Source organism: Etheostoma cragini, chromosome 19, assembly GCF_013103735.1.
Source record: "Etheostoma cragini isolate CJK2018 chromosome 19, CSU_Ecrag_1.0, whole genome shotgun sequence".
NCBI lineage: Eukaryota > Metazoa > Chordata > Actinopteri > Perciformes > Percidae > Etheostoma > Etheostoma cragini.
Genome location: NC_048425.1, coordinates 14,216,790 through 14,233,102, shown reverse-complemented (window position 1 = coordinate 14,233,102; position 16,313 = coordinate 14,216,790). Strand labels below are relative to the sequence as shown.

The window sequence follows — 16,313 nt, the reverse complement described above, 5'->3', positions numbered from 1 at the left end:
TTTGGAAAAAGGCTGCAATGAAACAAAGAGTGAAAAATTTAAAGGGGTCTGAATACTTTCCGTACCCACTGTATATAAGGTAGTACAGGTGTGGAATAGAGCTAAAAGAAAAAGGCAGCATCCCCATGACCTGCTTCAAAGTCAGTGCCATCACAAGATGAGCTGGCCTTTCAGTCATAGTCATGTGACTGTATGATAAGGAAAGCCCTATTACTCTGGATGTTTGGGCTTCTCTCATCATCCCAACCAATGTCTTTAGAAACATGTGGACACACACACACACACACACTGCCCTTATCTTATCTACCTTGCCCTCTACTTGCAGCAGTCCAAAATTGTAGCACAATGAAATCCTACAGCGCATTCAGTAATCCCAGCAACTCTTACATATTCACCCACTTCATATTCTTGGCGAATATGATTGGGCTGACTGTGCAAGACCCCAGCAATTGGGCTTACCATTACATCACGAAGTATCAATTCAAGTGTGAAATTAAATGATGTGATGACATGTAGAGATTGCTCCTTACATACATAAGGAGTGAAAAAGATGGTTTGCAGCTGTCTACAGACAGAATAGTCTACAAATTACATCCAGTTTTGCAAAATAAGTACATTTGATATGGTATAAAACCACTACAAAAACAATGTAGGTGTAGGTACTTATCTCTTACAGTAGTGCAACTATGTGAATACCGCCCCTGGCAGCCCCCTTATCTCATTTGTCTTTTATACAATTAATGAAAAATGCCAGGTGGAAGTCTGTTCCATCTTCTATTGTGGTAGCGGCAGTTGGAGTCGGTGTGTTTGTACACAGATTTCATTGTTTACTCCACTGTGGCCACCTCTTGGCTGTTCAGTTTGGTGATGTTTGGCTGCTATTCCAATCCAAAACTGCAATTATAAGCACAATACTTTGCAAACCTACATAGGAACAGCATTCCTCCTAATAACAAAACGTAAAATGTTGACAATTGTTTTGTTGTGACAAATAATTTTCACATTGTGCAGCGCTGTGTAATTTAAAATAGGCTAAATCTGCTGGCAGTGCATGCCTGCCACTCAAATACACACACAGGCACAGCATTCCCAGATAAGCATATCCCTGAGACTCAAGGGCAGATTAATATTTTCAGACAGCCTCAAAACCTTGTGGAAAGGTTAATTTACCAAGAGCATAGGGAGAATGTAAAATTGATGCAGAATGCTGTCATTAGTTCACTGTTCACCTAAAGCATTGTTCAGGTGTCAGGTTAGCTTGATTTCGAGTCAAGGCAATCTGGCCCTCTTTAGTGTCTTTTACCAAAACATCACGAGCGCTGCTGCTTTGCTTCTGCCTCACTGCACAGTTGTCCTTCCTTCCTTTATTTGTTTTCACCGTATTGCACTCCTATCCGGTTGTCTTAAAGGTGCCCTGCCACAGGAAACTGTTTTCCTTGTATTTATATTTTTGGCCTATGTTAGGTTATGTGTTAGGTCCATATGTTTGTGTTATGTGGTGAATGTGAAAATGAACTGGTACCTCCTCTGTCAGCTCTAGCCACTGAAAAGAAATAAGAAGATAAATCAGGCCAATTACAACAGCTGGTCACTCTGACGTCATGTTGTCTGAGCTCATTACTATTCCTGAGCTCGCCCCGTTGCGCTGGGTAAAAGATGCTCATAGCCAGGCGCTCATTGGCTAACTGTTAGCCAATCTGAGGCATGCAGCTTAGCTCGTTGAATTTGAATGAGAACTGGCCCATGCTAGAATATCTTGAAACAAGGTAACCAAGTTAGAGTCCATGGTAGAACTTCAGAAGTTGCCATGAAGTAATGAAATACGTGTGGCAGGGCACCTTTTAAACTCTGAGGCTAGAAACAGTGTTTTATTATCTTAATCTCTTGTTTTCTTTTAGTTAATATAAAAACAGCCATACACTTTCTTCACACAGTGATTAATATATAGCCACAACGTTCCACTTCCAAAATTGCTCCATTGCCGCCAAAGATTCAGCCGGATTTCCCTTTTTGACCAGATGTCCGGTACCTTTGCTTTCTTTGTGTTAAAATTTGAATCTCTGGTGGATTTCTGAGGACTATGGTCAACTTCTCCTCAAATCTCTGCAGGGTAAATCCAGACAGCTCTGTCCAGTCAGAGTTTTCTCTTGCACGAATAAAACAACTTTTGACCGTACACGTTCCACCAAAACAAGTTCCTCCCCGAGGCTATTTTGCAGCTGCATCGGGGCTCTGCCTGGTGCTTATTGCCGCCCATAGAATATATAAACCAGAGCACATTCCTCTCCCATCTTTGAATGCTGTGTCAACTTGTCAGACGCTACTGCGCAGAGCTATGGAGGAAGGTCCGGCAAAGCGAGACTACACAATGATAGACGAGGCTTGTTTTATTGACCACAGTGACACAAGCTATGTATGTATGCATTGCAACGTGTGCTGTATAGTGTATGGCAATGACGTGTGCCCATTGGTTATTTAGTGACACACATCATTGCAAAATCAATGGTATTAATCTAAACAGCAGGCAACAATGACACTTTGAAATCATGATGCCTGCATGACCCCCATCATCTATTTTTACCTAGTTTAATGAAATAGTAAGACATCTAGATTGTTCACATCTAAGCAATATCGCCACGTTCTTGTGGAGTGAGTAAAACGTGTGACTGTATTGATCTGCTTTGTTGAAGAGCTAAAGGTTAATGTGTTGTCAATCGATCTGAATAAAGCCTTTTACTTTACTCTGTATACACTGTGTTGAGTAAAGCCCTGTGGGTGCCGTTTGCACCTTTGGCACATTTCAGCTTTAACTGTCTTCTTGGATCCAGAACATGGCCCAGGGGGAAGCGACTTCATACAATAAATCACATTGCTAGATAACATTGTGTACTCTTGAAAATGTAGTACTGGCACTACTGTCTTGATATTTGTTAAAGACGGTTCAAAAATATATGTAATGCTTTTTATATGTTGACAACCATCAGTTCAGAATAATATTTTATACAAATTTGTGTAAAAAGCTGCTGATGAAAGACTGCAACCACAAAGCTGTGGAAGCTCATCTCTCTTTAGGTGTCTCCATTTCCGTCATCCTGAGGTAATTCCAGTGACAAATACCTTGACACAACATAAATATACTCGACTTCGGCACAGCCAGGACTTTCAATAACAAGAGCTGTTTAAGAGAATATTTTATTAGAGTTATGATTCTTGGATATTGACGTGGTTAGCAGCTATTTTTGTGTGAAGCATTCAGAAATGCATTTGTATTCATGTTTTCTTGCCCAAGGCAAGCCACTGCTGCATTGCTTGAGGTCATGGCAAGAGCACAGGAATGTTAGTCATACTGTAAATACACATGTCTGTGTATACACCAGACTGGTACTGAACTGGCTTTTGGTATTACATGTGATCCTTGAGTCACAAAAACTACATACTGGTATACATTAATAATAGTTTTTTTAGTACAGCATGGTAGGATATTCAGAATGGTAATAAAAGTTGAGGTGGTTTCTTGGCTGTTGTGAAATATGGAATTGACCAAACCAAAACATCAAGGTGCAAGACACCAAATAAATCCACTGGATATATGATGGTGCAGGATGTTAAAATTGTTATCACAGAAATCTGTCAAGAATACAGGATTTAGATTGTGTTCTCTGTGGGCCCCTTTTCCCTATTACAGAAATGAATGGTTTCAATATCTGTGCAATGGTGTGTTGAGAACGAACGGAATATCATTAACAGGAAAAGAGGCTATTAAAACATTTTATTTCTCCGAAGGCTTAGAAGTGAATCCTGCCACTGAGCAGAACTACTTTTGTTTACAGACGTCATGGCATATTCACACCCCAACAATTGATCATAATTGAGAATTATCATATTAAGTACTTGCAGATATGATTTCATTAAAAAGTGTCTTGAATGAAAGAACAATCTAAGTTTTGTTGTATAAGGTAGCGAGGATGCGGGTTTGATGTCAATCTCCTAACCCAGGTAGTAATTAGCAAGCAATATAGACACACACTAGGGCCGCACATATATATATATATATTTCTTTATTGTTTTATTTTATAGGGAAAGGCTGCGACATATTGCAAAAGACAGATTTTTTTTGTGTTCAACGTTCAATTTGTTTAATAAAACAATGTTGGAAAAGATTTCCCTACATTATTGTAGGCAGAGTTTAATAGTGTCTATGTGTGTGTGTGTGTTTGTTTGTGTGTTTGTGTGACACACACACACACACACACACACACACAGTGCATGTGTGCATGCAGAAGCAATGCAACCAAGGCTCTGTTATGGCTCTCTCTAAGGTATGCCAGCAAACAGACGTATCTGGATTAAACAGGCATGGCGGGAGGATCTAGAAACTGGAAATGAAGAGGAGCAGGTGCATCTGGTTAAGACTCGGGCTGAAGGATTGGAATACAAAACTTTAATCATACCAATTAAAGTTTGACCAAAGCCCATCACCTCTAAGACTGACCATAGAAATGGCCACTCAAGCCTGTCAAAGGCTTTCATTGCATCAAGAGAAAGAAGTGATAATTAATAAGTGATTAATTTGTCCAAGCAATGTGATTCCTTTGCTGATAATTGAGGCAAGTCATGCTGATTTAACCAGCTGTTACGTTGGGATTTATCCAAAGTAACCTCAGAATCATAAAGATTGGAACAAAATGTCTGAAAGGATTTATTTATTTCGACAGGGTCAGTTCTAATATTACCATCTGAGGATTTAATAGCGGTATCTGCAAAATAATCACTGGATGTTAATCTCATAGCGAGAAGGTGACTAGGTTTAGCGCTCTGAAAGTAATAGTTGTTGTTTATCTTTAATGATCGTTATAAAGCTATCCGGTCTGTGAAATTAGTTTATAACAGTAAATTTAATCTGGTGAACTACGCTTCAAGCTTTTGTAGTTTCAGTGACATAGCTTTGCGCGCAGAAAAGTATGGTTTTACTCATAATAAAACTTTTTTAATCGCTTCCCACAATATTCTGGGGTCTTTTACAGAGCCAACATTAATTTCCACAAATATTTGAAATGCAGTAAACTGAGTGATATATGGTTCAGTTTTCAGTAAAGAAGTATTGAAACGCCATCTAACCGCACGTTGAGACAGTTGGGCAAGGGGGGCGGTGCAAAGGACCCCTTCATGGTCAGAAAATGCCATTGGAAGTAACAAGTCTTTATCACGTGAATGAAATAATTGAAAAGAAAATCTATTCGGAGAAAAAGCAATAATCCTTACAGGTGGGATTAATTGTACGCCAAATATCTATAAACCCCAAGCTGCTGGGCCATGATTTCAGAGCATTTGTAGCCTGAGCCTGATCACTCGTGGCCTTTGCGTTTGACCAATCAATATTGGGGTCCAACACAGCATTGAAATCTGCTCCAACAACAGAAGAGCAGTCTGTTAACTCACACATTTGATTGGTGAGCGTATTATAGAAATTGCCATCAAAAACATTTGGCGCATAGGCTGACACAAATGCAATTTTCCTAGCACCACTTTCTGTTGTGGAGATCATGATCCTGCCTGTATCATCTGACCAAGAGGACAACCCTTTAAGTGGGAGATTCCAATGGACAATAATGGCCACTCCTTTTTGCTTTGGAGCTCGCTGACGAGGATGCAATTGTGTGATAGAATCTATTGGCTAAACGGCCGGTGTCCACCTGCAGCAAATGTGTCTCCGGTGATAATGCAATGCCAACGTTTCTCTTTCTTAGGAAGCCCAGAGTGCTGGCTCGTTTATAAGGAGCATTCAGTCCACCGCATTTCCAAACTAAAAGTGAAAGGTCATCCATTATCAAAATGTGGATCTTTCTACTGCCTTTCATTTTGCTTAATCCCAGTAATAGTGCATCCAAAGTTAGGGCCCTCAATAAAAACATGAAAACACAGAAAAAGAACTTATGAGACGGTGACACAAAAGGAAAAACAAGAGGATGGGGGGGGGAACATAGCCAGACGGCTAACACTCAAAGTAGGTCTTTGGTATGGGGGCAGTAAAAATGGAACACTAACCCGTAATTACTGGAGGTGAATGCTCTAGACTGGGCGCCATCTTTGATCTTCAGTGTCAACCGAATAAAGCAGGAAAAAATCCATCCCCTTGACCTGTGTTGAATCCATGGTTTGATAGAAGGCGTGCCGCCACTTGATCATGCAAGTGCTGTAATCTTGGGAGAAGCAAATTATCCGGCCTTCAATGATGAGTGGGGATTTCCGCCCAGTTTGTAGGATCACCTGCCTGATTGTGTAAAAAAAAAAAAAGAACGTTGAAATTAAGCATGTGATTAGTAGTGGTGTTCTTCTTTGGGCTATCCCTGTAAATTCGATGGACTAATGGTCATAATCTCGATCTGAGCATCTGCTAGATTTGGGAACTACTTAAGCAGCAAGCGTGAGAGATACTGGACAGCATTACCACCTTCTAACCCTTCTTTTAGCCCTACGGTGCAGATGTTGTATCTTTAGTTTTTGTGTTCCATGTCTGCTAGCTTCACCTCCAGCTCTTGAAAAGCGTGGCCGAGAATCCTTGCGTTGCTTACCCCGGCGGTTTTTAGGTTGTTCACATCTGATCCGATAGAGCAAAGGCTTGCAGTCAGAGACACTAGCTGGGCATGGATAGCAGTTAGCTTATTGTTGTTATTTATCCCCATCTGTTGAATCTTAAACTGGATCTGAGCAAAAATGTGGTTTGAGGTAGCTTTTCTGTTTCTCCAGCAATGCCTCTGCAATGGCGTCCGTATCGCCGTATTGGACTATTTGCCATTCTGCTTCAAGTAACTCTAGCATTAGCGCTAACTTAATACAGCTACTGTAAATCCCTGATGCATATGCAGGCAACTTAAATCCTATGTGGGAATGACTGACTCCCCTACTACCAATGAAAAAGCTTAAATAGTATCAAAAGTGGTATTTAATTCCATGCATATCTTAAGGATTATAGTTTGAAAGACAATGGGGGCTGGGGGGAGTAAGGAATATGAAATTCTTGTTAGATCTTAAATATGGCCTGTAAAGATTTTCTTTTCACCTGAGACAAATATCAACTCTCATAGTGAACATCCATGAACCGTAATTGGTTAAATCTTTTTCCTTTTTTCATTGCATGTGGGTGTGAGTGGTAAACCAAGAGAATCGGTAAACCAGAATACATTATCATCCTGAGTAGGTGGTTAAAACCCCCATCTCTCATGTTATTATGAGACAGAGAAAAACACCTGTTGCTGAAATCAGCGAGGCTTGCAATTTAATTTTATCAGCCCACAAACAATCACTCATTAGGTAGCTGGAATGATGATGGAACCCAGTCAGCTGTGCAGCTCTGCATTTTAGGGCACAACACATAACAAGAGACCTCTTTTTACATGCGGGAACCCGCTCAGCTGAATCCTCTTTGGCAGGGGGAACCTTGTGGCAGAAACACTGGTTATTCACAGCTAATGTCATGGTCTTTAATCTTTTTAATACCTCCTGAAAAAATGAAGCAAGTGTATGTCCAACATTAGAATTTTCAATTTAATTAAGTCAGCACTTACCATTTAATCAAACACACAAGCATTTGAAATTAACTCAGCAAGCCAACTGTTTTGCAGACTGATATAATATGTATATAAATGCTTGGCTCTCTATTATAATACACCTCCATCGCCCAGATGGGGATTTGAAGATGTTTAGCAACTGTGGACTCAAGTTAAAATGTCATATAGTAGAGCCCAACATCGTGTGAATAACAAAGAGTGGGGTATGTTTGGGTACTAGGGGTGCAACGGTACACACAAATCAAGGTTCGGTACGTACCTCGGGTTTGAAGTCACAACGGGACAAAATACATGACAAATCCAGAGCGCTGATCGCTTAATTACAGCCATCATCTTCACCAGCCTTTATCAGATACACCGATGTGATTGGTGCAGCTTGCCTCTGGCCCGCCTTTATCAGATACACCGATGTGATTGGTGCAGCTTGCCTCTGGCCCGCCTTTATCAGATACACCGATGTGATTGGTGCAGCTCGGCTACAAGGGCATAGTTAATGAGCAGCCTTGCACGATGCCAGAGTAACTCGCTGAGCAAAGTCAAATTGTGAGAACTATGGATTCCCAGGGTAGGCTGGTATTACTTTCTGGCTGCAATGTTGACGTGAATGAATTTCACACCGGGCCTCAATCGCCTTCACCAACTGTTTTTAAGAACCTAAGTTTTCAACAACTGAATATAGTTGTAGATCCACTGTTATAAAAACACTGATGGCATTTGTTATTGTATTAGCCCAATTTGAATTGATCAGCAAAAGTCTGTTTAAATGCACTAGGCTCGTTTTTTTTCCCCCCATTGTAGCCGTGATATTTACATTTGTTTGTTTGCGAGTTTGACGTCCTGCTAGAAACATTCCCAATCACTAATGAGCAGTGCCGGCTCATAGTCCTATCTATGAGATTTTCTCTGTTGTTGTACTTCACCGGGAAATCAAAGTGTTTCTAAACAGGAGACCTTAATCATCAAAATTACTGATATATGCATGCAATATTAAAATCATCCAACCTAAAGTATAGCCTGTCTCAGTGTAATATTTTCCTGCACTAGTCTCAATCAACAAGAAATTAATCTACTGAAAAACCAGTCCACACAAACACTAAAGCACTAAACACTAAAGACTGTGATTCCCCATTTAGTTATTTGTGGCAACAATCTTAGAGTCAACTTGCCTGATTTCTTCCTCAGATACACAAACGCCCACAACCTTCCCTGAAAGGAGTCGGCGCTTCTTTTTCAGCAAAACGTGGAGCCAGACTGGGCAAACTGTCTGGAACATTACATCTGTCGATGTTGTCCTGAAAATGCAACATTTCCAAATATTTATTGATTTGTTTTCTACATATAATAATATTGCTTAACCTAATATAAAGAGTTAGATAATGAAGATTTTTTTTTTTTAAAGGAGCAAAGAAATGTAAGTAGTTTTATTACCCAATTTTGAACACTGTTGTGAAGAACTTCCATCACGTTCAGTCTACGATGCCAATCACAACAGTCACTGCCTGTCCTCCACAGTCTATTGTATTTTCAATTGTCCCCGCTGATCATCACAAAAGAGGCAAGCTACAGTGTGGATGTGCGGTGGTAAATTGAAAGTGTAATTTCTAACAATATGGGGGCCCAGCGGTAGAGATGCGATTGCCTTGTCTAGATTTCTGAGCAAATGTGAAATAAGAATGGATGTGCCATTCCAAATAAATAAGATGGAATAATAGTGGGCAGATAACATTCGCCTGAGGTTAGGAAGGCCTCATTGGGCACACCATTTGGAAAAGGACACTTGAACCATTTGCTTCTTATTGCCTCTCCATAGTTTTGACAGCATGTGCTATCTCATCTAAAAATTAATTGGAAAATAATGTGCATTTGTGTCAACGTTAGTTTTACTGTCAGGGTAATGTTACACCTCCAACTTAATTCTATATTTAAAGGAATAAGGGCCATGTTGCATGCTTTAATATCACATAGACTGCAACCTTGCATAACACTCTTTCGCTAAATAGTTAATTTAGCTGTAAGGTACATCAACACAGCATTAATGTGTGGGTATAACTAAAAACATGAATGCCATTGTCTCAGTTTGCCACAGAAGAAGAAGCTATATGGAGCTTTTAGTTGAAAAATGAATCAGAACATGCCAAAGTCATTTACACACCCAAATGCCATCTGACACCGCAAATGAAGGGCTCATCTCATTTGAATGAGTTTGTTGAGACCGTGATGTCCACCACCACTGTTGGCGTCAAGCGCAAATGAACCCAACTTTATTAGTCAACAGGAGGCCAAACAGGAGGCTGTTAATGATTACTGGATGGAATGGTGTAGGGATTTTGTTTGTTGTAGCGACTTTACAACTGCATGCTTAAGTTAAGTGGAGTGATCTTTAAGGCACAGGTAACTGTTCAATATTCTTCGCTCATGGTCTGTGTTGCTCTTTTTTTACCCTATATCATCTTTAAGTGTACTGCACAGCCCAAACAACTCTTTCTTCTCTAATGCTGTTTTTATCATCTCTATGGTTTTGAGGTCACTTTAAGACACAGTCACAGAGCAACAAATGAATTAAATCCCCAGCTTAGTCACATGCCACCCGGGGCAGTGACGTTGCTTTACTGTTGGAATCTGAACTTGATTTTGTCATTATAATGTCTTTATTTAATGAAAAACGTCTGAATATCTTCACATCAACGTGTACTCATTTAAAGGCACCCACGGGCCAGACATTTCATGGGAAGTCTGGGAAACGGGAAGTAAACTGCTACAGTGTCCTGGGGTCATATACTTAGATTTATCCAGGGGATTTAAGTCATTATTAGTGTTGGGAGTAAGAGACAAACTATGTAACAGAGCTGGGTATGTTATTATTATAATCATCTAAATGGGACTATTAGGACTATTACGTTAAAATGCTTTTGGACTATTAATGTCTTCACTTGACAGCCTGAACAACTGTTTAACAATTTTCTAAGTAAAACATGAGGTGTGCATATTAAGTCATATTTTTCACTGGGTATTTGGTAGTACTTGATGTCTGTAGGTAGGATATATTTAACCATGCAGTTTTATTATAATTGTCTTAGTGAAACTTTGTAGAACTAACTATATTGTTATTGAGCAGGAACTAAAATGTAGGACTTTAAATCTTGTATATTACAGTGAAAGCATACAGAATAGTGGCTAATGGGACTAGAGAGCATGATATTCTGTTGGGATTCCCGATGATTTCAAACGTAGATATATGAGGACAGCCATGTTGAAGAAAAGGAGAATATAATTGCGGCAAATGTTTAAATTGCTACATAGAATCGTACCTTGGCAAAACAGTATATGTGTTATGTTGTGATACTGTGTTTTTGATAAGCTACCAGCTAGGAACATTTTCGATAGATTCGCTTAAAGGACTTTCTCTCAACTGCCAAAACACAGAGTCTGTAGATTGAAAAACATTTTGAAGATTGATAAAGTGCAGTTATTTCCCAGCGCAGTGACCCCTTTTCAAAAGAACATCTCAGGGTGTCGCTGTCAATTAACATGTGTCACCCTGATGCCAGTGACAAGTTGTCACCCAAGGGAGGAAAAGTTGGTAAAGGAAGAAAATGGTTCTGTAGCATTTTTGATCCCGGAGGGCATGTGAGGACAGACAGTTCTTTTTTTCTTGTTGTTTCCCTCTCTCTGTCCACTGGCAGATAGATAACCCTGAGGCTGCCAGAAGGGAAGCCATTGATTACTGAGCTCACAAGATGGACTTTGTGATGTTCAGAGTGAACATATAGCATGGGAAAAGACTGACTAGAAAGATGCATGTTTTCCTCTTGGGTATGATCCATTAAATATGGTGCTTTGATGGTGTCAGCTCAACGGCTAACACTCTATTTGTCCAAAAGTCAATCATGGCAGACCAGACAAAACAGCAGGGGACATGCTTTTCTGTGTTTGAGAGCTGGAGCGGGGATAAATTATAGCTGAATAAAATAGCAAGCTTTACAATTAGCTTATTAATGTTTCAACACATTTGTTTTCTTACTTGTCTACAATACTGTGGACACGTGTTTGACTAGCCACAAGTCTGAGCAGTGCAAACCCGGTTATTATGTTAGAGAAAGTATATCTATTTTTTTAGCTTTTTTGTTGCTCTCAGCTATTACACAAGAAAGACTAATTGATCCCTGCAGATGGCAGACAAGGCAATAGGTCATAAAGCCCAGCCACTTTGCTTTCTCACTACTTGCTATCACTTTCCTCAAAGTGCCATCAGCAACAGCTCGGGAAAAACTCGGGACATAATTTGAGGCCATACATCTTCGACAGACGGCTACTTTTGTCATCTTAAGTGGTCTTCCAAGAAGAAAACACCAAAGGTCTGTTGTGATGTTGTGACTTGGAACAGCCCTTTTACAGCGAGTGTGGAAATTTGCTTTGAAGAATAACATGCAACATATGAAATTTAAACAATTTCGCCACAATAAAAATATATTCAGCTTTTTAAGAGTTCTAAGATTGGGACTGTTATGCTTACATGATTGTTAAAAAAGCCTAAGATTGTGTTTTCTTATTTAATACAAAGAACATTCTATCCATATTTGTTATTATTTTGTGATAAATACGCTGCACATCCAACACAAAATGGAATGGATTTATTCTGTGAAGTAGGATGAGTAGAGGAAAAAATTAAGGTCACAGAATTTGTTTAATTAGTACTTTCCTCCCTCCAGCAGATAAAATCAGTTGCTGCCGGTCAGTTGACACATTATCAAAATGTCTTGTGAGAACTTCATTTTCTACTTTTACAGGGACCTGCTGATAAGGGTTTGAGTTTCAAAGATGACGTAATGAGATAAGATGAATGGGGGAGGAGAGAGAAGCAAAACACACACACACACACACACACACACACACACACAAACACACATACACACACACACAGCCATGCTTTAATGCTTGTTATCACACAGAAAAATGGAATCAAGATGATGACTCGGTCCAAATGTCAAGTTCACAACATGTTACCTATTCCTCATCATATGGATGTGAGGGCATGTCAGTCTTAGCAACATTGTTGGCCCAAAAGTTTCAGATAACAGAGGATGCCTGAGCATTTTTCATCTTTATATTGTACATGGTTTATACTTTATACGCATGTTGAGATTGTGTTAGCAGAGGATCAATAATTGTCATCGATTCTTAGCTTGATTTCTTAGCATCGCTTACATTGTGTGGGATTGTAGAAATCCACTGGAACAAATATCCTCTGACCAACCTTGCAATACAAGTATATCTCCCATTACTGTATATAAATGGATTTCCATAGAAACAGAATTCCTTCCATAAAGACTGGGACAAATGACTTAAGGCCAGCCATAATTGTAGGTTGTGGTTGCTAACAGCTTTGGCACCCTGTGTGATTTTTCAAAGGAAATTGTACTTCGGTGTACTGTCGGAGGCAAGGACTTGGCTTTTTAATGGTTGGAAAAAGATGCTACATGTTTTATGGATCTATTGACTTGGAGCGTCCCTGCTAATCTTGCAGAAGCATAATTTTATTAAAGTACAACAGGATAAAGCATGTATACTGTAAATTCCTGCACAGCTTGTAGTGGTTTAACCAGGGCAGTTGTTTTCTTCATTTAAACATTACATTGTTTAACATCTCATTCCAAAACCAATGGGAAACAAATATGCTGCTCTGACGGCCTCCATTTTGCTTGCTTTCCACCAGACTGCAGATCTTGGCTGAAGGGATTGTGTCCCTTTCAGCCAGCAGAGCATTAGTGAGGTCAGCCAAAAATGTCAAGGCCACTCGCAGGCCACTTCCTACGTCCCAAAGTTGGTCGCAGGCAAATTAAAGTCTTAAGAACAAACAGTTTGTTTATGGATCAAAATAATGCGGAGAGCGATGACTGTGTTCTTTTGTGTATGTTTAGGGGCCAGTTTTCCTTCTTTCAAACTTGACAAGTTAAAGGACTTCGACAACTAGCACCACACATGTCCCAATGTTTTACGGTAACGCTCCTATAAGATCTTTTGGTGAACAATGGATACAAATGACTGTGTGAAAGGGGCAACTTGGAAAGTCAAACCCAGAGAGAATTATTTGCAAATACTGCCGGTTCTAGCAGCTCTTCGAAGTGTTTCCACACGTTGTTTATAGCCTACGCTTACCTCTTTTGGTTCAGTCAAGAACAAGACAGGGTAGGTGAAATAAAACGTCTGAGTTAAAAACGCATCTTGATGTTACGTAAGGGCCCGTTTCATGATGTTCAGACATAGTTATTGCAATGTGTGTCTGTTAAGAGGCACAAAGGCACTCTTAAAGTTGTCCCATTAACAGCCATTTTGGCTCAGTTTGTACACGTAGCTGCGGCTACTCAGTGTTGCGTGCACTGATTCAGGTCGGGGAGTTTTCAATATATATATAGCAATCAAAATGAACTTAAAAAGGTGGCCGGAATTATGCTTTAACAACAAGTGAAAAAAGAAGCTATAACACCAGACCAGAAAGCTAGAAAGGGCCTGCATGTTGGACCTACATTTGTTTGGTTGCCTAAACATAACTCAAAATGAATTGTCATGTCTGCTTGATGTGTAAAAAGCCAAATGTTTGCCAACATGTATTATTAAAGAGATACAAGTGGTAAAAAATCAATTTATTCAGATATAAGTAATGTTCTCCTCTTTTCCATCTCCCCACTAGACATCTTAATACATGTTAATTTCAGTATGTGGGCTTTTGTCTTTTTTGGATTGCTGTCCATGCAGTGTACTGCATTGTGAACATTACAGCAGGTTTGTGGATTACTAGAGATACGTATTTATGAGTCCAACTAGCCTGGTGTTTAGCTACAATATTCCATTCAAAAGAGAAGCATGTCTACCCCAATTTAACTTACACTGTCTGCAAATGTTTTTTTTCCACACTTTCAAAGAACACCATCAAGACTGAGCTCTGAGAAAGCACTCAGCTGTTGAAATGTCAACTACAATTCAGAGCAGCAGTCTTGTTTGCTGTTGAACTCAGATAATTCAGTCATTGCATTCTCCACTTCTCTCTCTCTATCTCTCTCTCTCTCTCTCGCTCTCTCAGAGCTCAGAGCCTCATCATCACCCTTCTCACCCCATCCATCTCTTTCCCTCTCACCCTTGCTGCCTCTCTTTCTTTTAGCACGGCCTTGTAGGGATCTGCAATTACGTTCGGGGCTGATCAGAATAGGGGATCACTCCAGTGAAATAAATCGCTCCATAACAGCTGCGGTGAAATGGCGCTAATTGCCGATTGATTTGAAGCAGAGGCAGCAGATATCTGCAATGTAGAGCCGCATCTGCCACAATCCTCATCATTCCCCTCTCTGATTATCTATTGTTCAGGCTGTTTACTTTGTAGTAATGAGTGGTAAATGGCAGGTTAAGGAAGCTAAGGGGGCCAGACACCAAATTGGGTCCCTCTCAATAAGACGGAGTGTAAAATTAGACATAATTAACACACCCCTTTAGGCCTATTCTCCAAACCTCATGGAGATGGCAGAAATGCAAATAAGCTGTAAAGATACACACGTTATATACAAAAACAGTGATTAATCTGCCTTTGCTGTACAGAGGCTAAAGCTAGTCTTGATTGAGAGCAAGTCAACCACTAAAAAAAAATAATTTTAGTTTTCAGGACTAGTTTTGTTGCGTTAAGCACCATGCCAACTGTGAAGACAGAAGTTGAAAGATTTCCCTTTGTAATCACGCATAACTCCCTTACTTTTCTTTTTTTACTTTCAGTTTTTGCGTTGTAAAGAATACATTCTCGCGGCAAAAGGTAATACAGTCCGGTTAGATGTTGAATATTCTGTTTTAAATCTGGCTGTGGTGATAATCTAAACAACTGACATAACTTGATATGACAGGGGACAAATTCACCCAGTTCTGTCGGCAACAAACAGCATCTGACATAGATTTGAGCCATCCGAATTAATGGTATTCTGTTCACTTGAAATGTTTGGCTCTGTGGGAGGCCCTCAATAGTGGTGCAGCTGTTTGTTTGCTCCTATGCTCAACAAATATTGCTGTCAAATAATTAATTAAATTGCTTTCTTAGCGGGCACATTTTAACAAAATGGATGTCACATTCTCTCGGTAGATTATAATGAAGCACCTCAGGCGCAGCCCAAATGTTAGTCCTTGATGACTGTCAAATACAGAGAAGCTAGTTAGTGTTATACATCATTATACTGGCCAAATGCAGGTTCCGTTTTGTAATTGCAGTCTAATTTGGGGCTTAGAATTTTTTTTTTTTTATTCAGTGATGAAATAAAATGTTTGAGCTGGAAAACTGCAACGCCTTCAACTTGAATCAATTTAAATGCAAACTGGCAAATTATATACTGATTTCCCAAAACCTGTAACATATTAAAGCTATTCCATATAATATAAAATGGTAAAATTCATACGTTATATATGCAGCGTATCTACCAAGTTTCTTTTCTCCAAATTTCCATCCAATTGTTTGATATGACAACCTGATCTCACAGAAGTCCGTTAGACAAACACGGCCCCTCAACACAAACTCTGTGGCTGTTTCACGGAAGATCAAAATATTCTGTGATGGGGCCCTCGGAAGACTTCTGTGAAATGAACACGGATTGCCGATAAATCCGTGATGGGCCCGCGCTAGATTTCCGTGAAATAGACACGGCCCCTTAAGTCAAGAAAAAGGTTGTGGGAGGGCTTACGGTTCCGTGACACGCAAGAAGAACGGTAGAGGAGAAA

General features: G+C 39.8%; 1 long non-coding RNA gene across 1 annotated transcript in view; it reads right to left on the bottom strand.

Moving 5' to 3' along the window:
- Positions 1-7,844, bottom strand: part of LOC117934933 — a 14,223-nt gene extending 6,379 nt beyond the window's left edge. Inside the window, exons 1-2 of the long non-coding RNA XR_004654626.1 lie at positions 7,786-7,844; positions 7,709-7,714 (exon numbers count right to left, since the gene is read on the bottom strand). This is a non-coding gene — a long non-coding RNA (uncharacterized LOC117934933). The remainder of the gene's footprint in view (positions 1-7,708; positions 7,715-7,785) is intronic.
- Between the last annotated feature and the right edge of the window lie 8,469 nt (positions 7,845-16,313).